At 45.6% G+C, this 8,428-nt stretch overlaps 1 long non-coding RNA gene across 1 annotated transcript; it reads left to right on the top strand.

The window, feature by feature from the left end:
- Positions 1–6,534: 6,534 nt before the first annotated feature.
- LOC144247904 (uncharacterized) lies at positions 6,535–7,742 on the top strand. The gene is made up of 2 exons (XR_013341368.1): positions 6,535–6,673; positions 6,776–7,742. It is a non-coding gene; the product is annotated as an uncharacterized LOC144247904 (long non-coding RNA).
- Positions 7,743–8,428: the final 686 nt, after the last annotated feature.

Below are 8,428 nucleotides of genomic sequence, written 5' to 3'. Positions count from 1 at the left end.
TGATCTGGTTTGGGGGTATCCAGGGGGTTCCCCTATCCTTGATCCAGGCGGCGCCCCGCTGATTTCAGCAGTCAGACAGGACTGAGGAACTCCACGGAACCAACCAGATTCTGAAAACAGCCGAGAAGCCACGTTAAGGAAAGGGTATAAACAGGCCCAGAGCTCTCGGAACTCGGAGCTAAATCTCCGAGGCTGCAGCAGCAAACTTTCACTCGTAAAATCAACGTGCACAAAGAATCCACGTGGGAAAAGGAGCCGTAAGTGTCGCGTGGTTGAGTGGAGCGTGAGTGGGTGTGTGTGTGAGACGTGACATAGTCACGGCGCAAGAGGGACCCCAATGAACCGCAGTTCCACTAGCCTGAGAGGGAAGTGGTCGGCCACGGGGGAAGCGAAAGGATTCCGGTATACTCACAACACGCATGTGAGAAACTGCATTGACTTGTTTGTTCATCAAAAGTATGAAATTAGGATAAAAGGGGGGGAAGTCGGGACATGGAATTTGCAGGCTTGACTGGTAACCACAAACAAAGATTGTGAAAGATTTTGCAGGACTGGCTGGAACTGATAACCGCAGTGGAAACACATTGTTGCTGAAAACTGATAAACCGCAGTGGAAGGAGACACACCACCCCACTTGTGAAATCCATTGTTTTTGGGACTGATAACCACGGTGGAAGGAGACTCATCACCCCCACTCATGCAAGATAAAAAGGGACTGAAGAGAAGGAAAGGTTGTCAGCTTTTGGCGGAGCCAGGCTCCCAGCTGAACCCAGCGCTGTTTTGCTTGCTATCGCTTGCTGTAATTAATAAAATTATTAATTGATCTTAACAGGCTGAATAAAATTATTTGCCTCAACTTATAACAAATTTGGTGCCGTGACTCGGATCGGAACACCTGGAAAGGAGGTCTCCTGAGGAGGCGCCCCACTGCCTTTGCTTTAACAGTGGCCTTACAGGGACACTCCTCCCCGAATTCCGACCGACGAACCTAAAATCCAATAGCAAGCAAGGAACTGCTGGCTACCCCCTTAATCTTTGTGCACGAAGCCCCAGGCGAAGACACCTGATGGTGTAAGTATTTTCCGAAGGACCAGGTGTCCAGAGGAGGCCTGTTCTGGGAGAACGGGACCGCCTGGTCGGGGGTCGGGGATCCTGGAGTGTGACGAGTGTGATGTATGAGAGGGGAGCCGGCAGCTCGGACTCCCCAAGCAAGTGTGGACCTCATAGTAGTGCGGTTCCCATATCCAGCGACGGACTGGGCCACGAATTGAGGGAAGCAAGTGTGTGTGTGAGAGAAGGTACTCCAGAAGATGGGTCAGAGGAAAAGCAAGCCTGCTGAACCCATGGGTGGGGGAATCCCTGTAAAACTTCCCCTTATTTCAGAGGATCAGTCCATTAGGCTTAATGATTAAATATTGGAATGCCTTTCCTTCTAGGAAGGGAAAAGATAAAGTGAAAATGGCTCATTACTGCATGGAAGTTTGGGGGGGGGAAACAAATAAGAGGGGATCAGTTATATTGGCCAGTATTTGGGTCTTCTGAGGATTGGATCTGTCAGGCCCTAAATATTTACGTTAATTCAAAAGAACCCTTTAATCTAGAAGAAAGTGAATATGCAGCCCTCTGGATAAGAGGAGAGACAAGGGCAAAATTATTTGCTCTCAATACTGAGAGGAAGAAAAAGAGGTCAAAAGAAATTGAATTACCTCCAGGCATTCCCCCTCCATACATACCGCCACCACCCCCACCTCTTCCATTGCCACCTCCACCGCCACAGCTTTTAGACCCCCCCCCTCCCAGAACCTTCGCTAATCTACCACCCGGGTCCCTCGGCACTCACCCAAGAATTATCGGAGGATGAGGGACCGGAAGGTGAAAGGTTGGAGAAAAATATCCCTGAGGGTTCTCGGCGAGTAACCCGAAGCCAGACCCGACAAAAGGGAAAGCAAGAATTGGGTATATTTCCCCTTAGAGAGCATGGAATGGGAATGGTGCCTAACCCAAATGCTGCGCAACCAGGACAGCCTGCCCAGATTCTGGGAATAGGGTACATATCCGTCCCATTAAACTCGGGGGATGTTAGGGAATTTAAAAAGGAAATGGGACATTTGTTAGAAGATCCTTTAGGGGTGGCAGAGCAGTTGGATCAATTTTTGGGACCTAATATTTATACTTGGGAGGAGATGCAATCCATGTTAGGGATTTTGTTTTCTGCAGAAGAAAGAAGAATGATTAGAGAAATGGGCATGAGAATCTGGGGTGATGAACATCAACAGGGACCATTAGCAGATATTAAATGGCCCCTACATAATCCCCAGTGGAATAATCAAGACCCATTACACCGTACCCATATGGGTGATTTGCAAAATATAATAATACAGGGAATAAGGAAGGCTGTCCCTTGTGAACAGAATGTACAAAAGGCATTCAAGGAACAACAAAAGAAGGATGAAGATCCAACTGAGTGGTTGGAGAGGCTGAGAAAAGCCTTTCAGTTATATTCAGGGGTGGACCCTAACACTCCTGAAGGAGAGACATTGTTGAAAGTTCATTTTGTGGTAAATTCGTGGGTGGATATTCGAAAGAAGTTGGAAAAGTTAGAAGGGTGGCAAGCAAGGGGGCTGGATGAGTTAATGCGGGGGGCTCAGAAGGTTTATGTTAGGAGGGAGGATGAGAACTACAAAAAGCAGTCTGAAATTATGTTAGCAGCTGTAAGGGAAGGACAGAGGCAATCTCCCCAAAGAAGGGGTGGTGGTCACCCAGCAGGTTTGAGGGGAGCTGGTCGACAGGTGCATGAAGGAAGACAAGGTGGAGGAGATAGGATTGTTTGTTTTTACTGTGGGAAAAAGGGACATATGAAACGGGAATGTCGACAAAGGATGGCTGATGAAAAGAAGTTTAAGGAAGATTAGGGGTGTCAGGGGCTCCATCTGCTGGGGACAAGAGAAAGAACAGAGCCCCTGGTAAAATTAAAAATAGGTCCCCAGCAGCAAGAATATGAGTTCCTTGTGGACTCAGCGGCGGAAAGGTCGACCGTCCAGACCCTTCCCCAGGGGTGTAAGATTTCATCTGAAATAATACAGGTGATTGGAGCCAAAGGGGAACCCTTTGGAGTACCTATAATCAAGGATGTACTCTTAGAAAGTAACTCCAAATTAGGAATTGGGTCATTTTTATTAGTACCAGAAGCAGATTATAATTTACTGGGAAGGGATTTGATGATTGAATTGGGGATAGGGATAGAGATTAGTGAGGGAGAACTGACATTAAAATTGTGTCCTCTCCGGGCTGAGGATGAGAAAAAGATTAATCCAGAGGTTTGGTACACCCCTGATAGTGTAGGAAAATTGAATATTGAACCCTTTGAAGTAACTATTAGGAACCCAGAGATACCTGTCAGAATTAGGCAATATCCTATATCTAAGGAGGGGAGGCAAGGACTGAAACCGGAAATAGAAAGGCTTTTAGAAAAGGGACTTTTAGAACCATGTATGTCCCCTTTTAATACCCCCATTTTACCAGTAAAGAAACCCAATGGTAGTTATAGGTTAGTACATGATTTACGGGAAATTAACAAAAGAACCGTTGAAAGGTTCCCTGTGGTAGCTAACCCACATACCCTTTTAAGTCAACTTGGCCCAGAAAACCAGTGGTATAGTGTAATAGATCTCAAAGATGCCTTCTGGGCTTGTCCCCTTAAGGAAACTTCTAGAGATTATTTTGCCTTTGAATGGGAGGATCCAGATACACATAGAAAACAACAATTGAGGTGGACAGTCCTTCCCCAGGGATTTACAGAATCCCCAAATCTGTTTGGACAAGCTTTGGAACAAGTATTGGAAGTTTATTCTTTAGGGGAAGGGATGGTGTTACTACAATATGTGGATGATTTATTAATTGCAGGGAAAGAGGAAAAAAAGGTAAGGGAAGAAAGTATAAAACTCCTAAATTATTTAAGCCTTAAGGGACTTAAAGTCTCTAAGTCAAAACTGCAATTTGTAGAAGAAGAGGTCAAATATCTCGGGCACTGGTTAACAAGGGGAACCAAGAAATTGGACACTGATAGAATCCAAGGAACACTTTCCCTACAGGCCCCACAGAACAAAAGACAAGTCCGACAGTTACTGGGACTCTTCGGGTATTGCTGACAATGGATCGAAAATTTTAGTGGAAAAGTCAAATTTTTATATGAAAAATTAACTAATGATGGGTTATTGAAATGGAGCACCAATGATGAAGATCAATTAGAAGCATTAAAAACTGAACTAGTCAATGCTCCAGTCCTTAGCATTCCAGATTTAAAGAGATCATTTTACTTATTTATTTGTGCAAATGAGGGAGTAGCATATGGTGTGTTAGCTCAGGATTGGGCTGGAAAAAAGAAACCGGTAGCTTATCTCTCCAAACTCCTGGATCCCGTTAGTCGGGGGTGGCCCACATGCTTACAGGCTATAGTGGCTGCTGCTCTCCTGGTAGAGGAAGCTGGGAAGATAACCTTTGGAAGTGAGCTAAAAGTCTTATCTCCCCATAACATTCGTGGAGTTTTGCAACAGAAGGCTGATAAATGGATAATGGATGCCAGACTTCTAAGGTATGAAGGTATCCTACTCTCCTCTCCTAAGTTAAGTATAGAAACAACGAGCCTGCAAAACCCGGCCCAGTTTTTATATGGAGAACCAATTACAGAACTAACACATGATTGCCTTCAACAAATAGAGGAACAAACAAAAATAAGGCCGGATCTTGAGGAAGAAGAGCTAGAGGAAAGGACTCGATTGTATGTAGATGGGTCCTCTCGAGTTCTGGAAGGGAAAAGGAAATCCGGGTATGCTATAATAAACATTTAAGACAGTAGAATCTGGTCCCCTTAGCCCCAGCTGGTCAGCCCAAGCATGCAAATTATATGCGGTGCTTAGGGCTCTAAAATTATTGGAAGGAAAAAGTGGGACTATTTTCACTGATTCTAAATATGCCTATGGAGTAGTTCATACTTTTGGAAAAATCTGGGAAGAAAGGGGACTTATTAACTCACAGGGAAAGGGGCTGGTACATAAAGAATTGATTCGGCAGGTATTACAAGCTTTGAGAGGGCCAGAGAAAATAGCCATTGTCCATGTAAAAGGACATCAAGCAGGGATTGGAAATCCGATATGAGGAAACAATTTGGCAGACCAGGAAGCGAAACGAGCGGCCCTGATGAATTTAAAGCCATGTACAGGGCTTGTCACAAGGAGAGAGGATTGCTCCACTTGTGGAGCTGACTTAGAAGATCCACCGTGTTGGGTTTGCTGGAAATACTATGGGATAGACTCAATAAAATGTGCCTGTGATACCCCTCGAAAGAAACATTGCTGGTTTCATGGACCTATTGATTACATACTAGCCTTCACTGTGCAAGAAAAGGAGAAATTAGGCCAGATGGGGATAAGAGAAAAAGAGGAAGGCAAATGGGTATTGCCCAATGGGCGGGAAGTACTCCCAAAAGGGATGACAATGAGGGTCCTACAAGCAATCCATGAGAAAACCCATTGGGGTACACAAGCCTTGGTTGATCAATTTGCTATAAAATATATGTGTATAGGAGTCTATAACCTTGCAAAACAGGTAACTCAACAGTGTTTAACTTGTCAAAAAGTGAATAAACAACAACTGAGAGAAAGACCAATGGGCGGCAGGAAGTTAGCACAAAGACCCTTCTCACACATACAAATAGATTTTACAGAATTACCAAAGGCGGGGAGGTATAAATATTTATTGGTACTGGTAGACCATTTGACCCATTACGTGGAAGCCTATCCTACTGCCCGAGCCACCTCAAACACTGTAGTAAAAGTGTTACTAGAACAAATTATTCCCCGATATGGATTAATTGAATATTTAGACTCAGATAGGGGACCTCATTTCACTTCTAAAATCGCAAAAGATGTTTTAACGGCCTTAGGAACCCAGTGGAAATATCACACTCCTTGGCATCCACAGAGCTCGGGGAGAGTGGAAAGGATGAACGGGGAAATAAAAAAACAACTGACGAAGTTGATGATAGAAACCAAGATGTCATGGGTCAAATGTTTGCCTCAGGCTTTATTAAATATTCGAACTCAACCCCGAACTGATGTAGGAATCTCCCCATTTGAAATGCTATTTGGAATGCCTTATGATATGGAAGCCCCTACAGACCATCCGTGCTTGAAGGATTCCCAGATTAAGCATTATATCATACAAATTATGAGCCGAAGGCAGGAATTGAGGGAAAAAGGGATGTTGACACAGAGGCCACCTTTAGACATTACAATACATAAAATCAAACCAGGGGACAATGTGCTTATTAAATCCTGGAAAGAAAATTCTTTAACCCCACGTTGGGAAGGCCCCTTTGTTGTTCTGCTTACCACAGGAACTGCGATATGGACAGCCGAGAAGGGGTGGACACATGCCAGTCGAGTTAAAGGTCTGTCGTGGTTTGACACGGAAAGATAATTTTTCCCGGAAGGAAGAGGTCAGTTTAGATATTGACCAATTGAAAGTAGACACGCCTCTGAGAACACAGAGGGGTTGAAAGCAGAATTCCCAGGGGAACTCGCTCTTTTTGGTTCCAGTCAGCGTGCAGTGCAGACCTTCCCCCGCCCAGCCACGAGCTGGGTGGGGGAGGGGAAGCCCCCATGGCCTGAGAAAGGTAGGCCGAAAGCCCCAAGGGTGGTGAAAGGACTGAAATCGGGCTGGCCCCTGCAGATGGAAGGGTGGAAGAAATCTGGGATGTCTCCATTTCCCCCCCCAGAGTTCCTCTCCCGAGAGGGAGAGAGAAAGCCGCAAGGAAGGAGGAGCGGGGGGAGCTGCTGCAAGGTGCCCAGTGCGTGGGAGTTGCTGGATGTCCGGGCATCGAGCCATCCTGGGAGTTCGGACTTTTAACCCTTCCTTGAGAAATGAAAGCTTTGTGAATTTTCCTTTCCCCTCCTCGGTTTGAAAGAGAGGAAGAGGGACACCTTGGACCCTGGGATGGGATGTTGGAAGGAGGAATTCTGGATGGGAGGGGGACAAGGAGTGGCTTTTGGCTGGACTTTTCCGTGTTAGCCACAACCTGAACCAAATCTTCTCCGTCAAGAGGGACTGTGTTTTGGGAGGATGCCAGTGAGTCAAGAGACCTGCTTCAGCTGAGAAAAAGACAAAAGTGGAGTGAACAGAGAAAAGGTTAGGGGGTTTGTGGTGGCACCCCCTTGCCCTGGAAAGGAAAGAGAAGAGAAGAAGATCTCTGTTCTTGAGCCCTCGGCCCCAGGGGAAAATGGGGGGGGACTGTGGTCCCAAACAATGAAAAACTGAACTGTTGTTTTCTCCCCTCTTGGCAGGGCATCCTTGAAAGGAAAAATCCTAAAGGCAGTCTGACCATCCATGCATTGGTGGTGAGAGCACTGTGCATGGAAAGGAGAAGGGTCACCATGGCAAACTTTTTCTCCGGGCGGTGCCATGTGTGACATGGAAACACAGGATGTGGAGCTGTGTTTCTTGGGGGGTCCTAGGCACAGGAGAGACTCTGTTCCCTCGATGGACTGAGTATCGATTGCTTGGAGGGTGGAAACCTGATTGGGGTCCAGATTGTGTCTCACTGTGGTTTGTTTGAGTTGGGTGGTGGGGGGAGGAATGTTTTGCAAGGTTTTCATTTGGATCTTTGTGTGTTTTTTTTTCCCTTCTTTAGTTTTCTCTTTTCTTTTGTAGTGGTAGTTTAATAAAGTTTTTTTTCCTGTTATTAAGCTTGGGCCTGCTTTGCTCTATTCTAGATTCCACTTCACAGCATTCAAGGTAGGGATCACATTTTCATGGGGGCACTGGCATTGTGCCAGTGTCAAACCATGACAAGGTCCGATCACCACAGATGACCAGTGGAAAGTAACCAGCCTGCCTGGGGATTTGAAGGTTACCATTAAGAAAAACTGATGAACTCTGTGTGTACCATTCAAGTTGATCACAAAGGGGAACAAAAGGGATATGATTACCTGCTTGTTAGTGATTATTTGATAATTTGTAATAAGGTAGATTGTGATTGTTATCCTTTTGTGTGCTTTGCGTGTAAAGTTTGCCAAGAACGGTGGTGGGTCCATTGCCAAAAGGGGAGGCCGCCAACTGGGGTCTGTACAGAATGCTATAAGGCTGAACAAAAGTTAACCAAAATTGTGTTAAAATTAGGGGAATTGGAAAAACAGTGGGTTCGTTTCGAGTCTGAGGATTGGTGGAAAATATACACAAAAGGAGTGCATCCAGGAAACTTTTGTTTCCATACTAACGAACCCACTCCATTTGTTGCCCAAATTATAAAAGGGTGTTGTCGGAGAGAACTAAAGGGGGTCCCGTGCGACCCACCCCCGGTGAAGGATAAAAATTTGGAACAGTACAAGGTTAGGCAGGAGCAGGGGAAGGGACGCCCAGGCGAGTACCGCTG

Source organism: Lonchura striata, chromosome 35 (assembly GCF_046129695.1).
Source record: "Lonchura striata isolate bLonStr1 chromosome 35, bLonStr1.mat, whole genome shotgun sequence".
In the NCBI taxonomy this organism is placed as follows: domain Eukaryota; kingdom Metazoa; phylum Chordata; class Aves; order Passeriformes; family Estrildidae; genus Lonchura; species Lonchura striata.
Note: the sequence above shows the minus strand (reverse complement) of the source record. Positions and strands in the feature narration are given on the sequence as shown.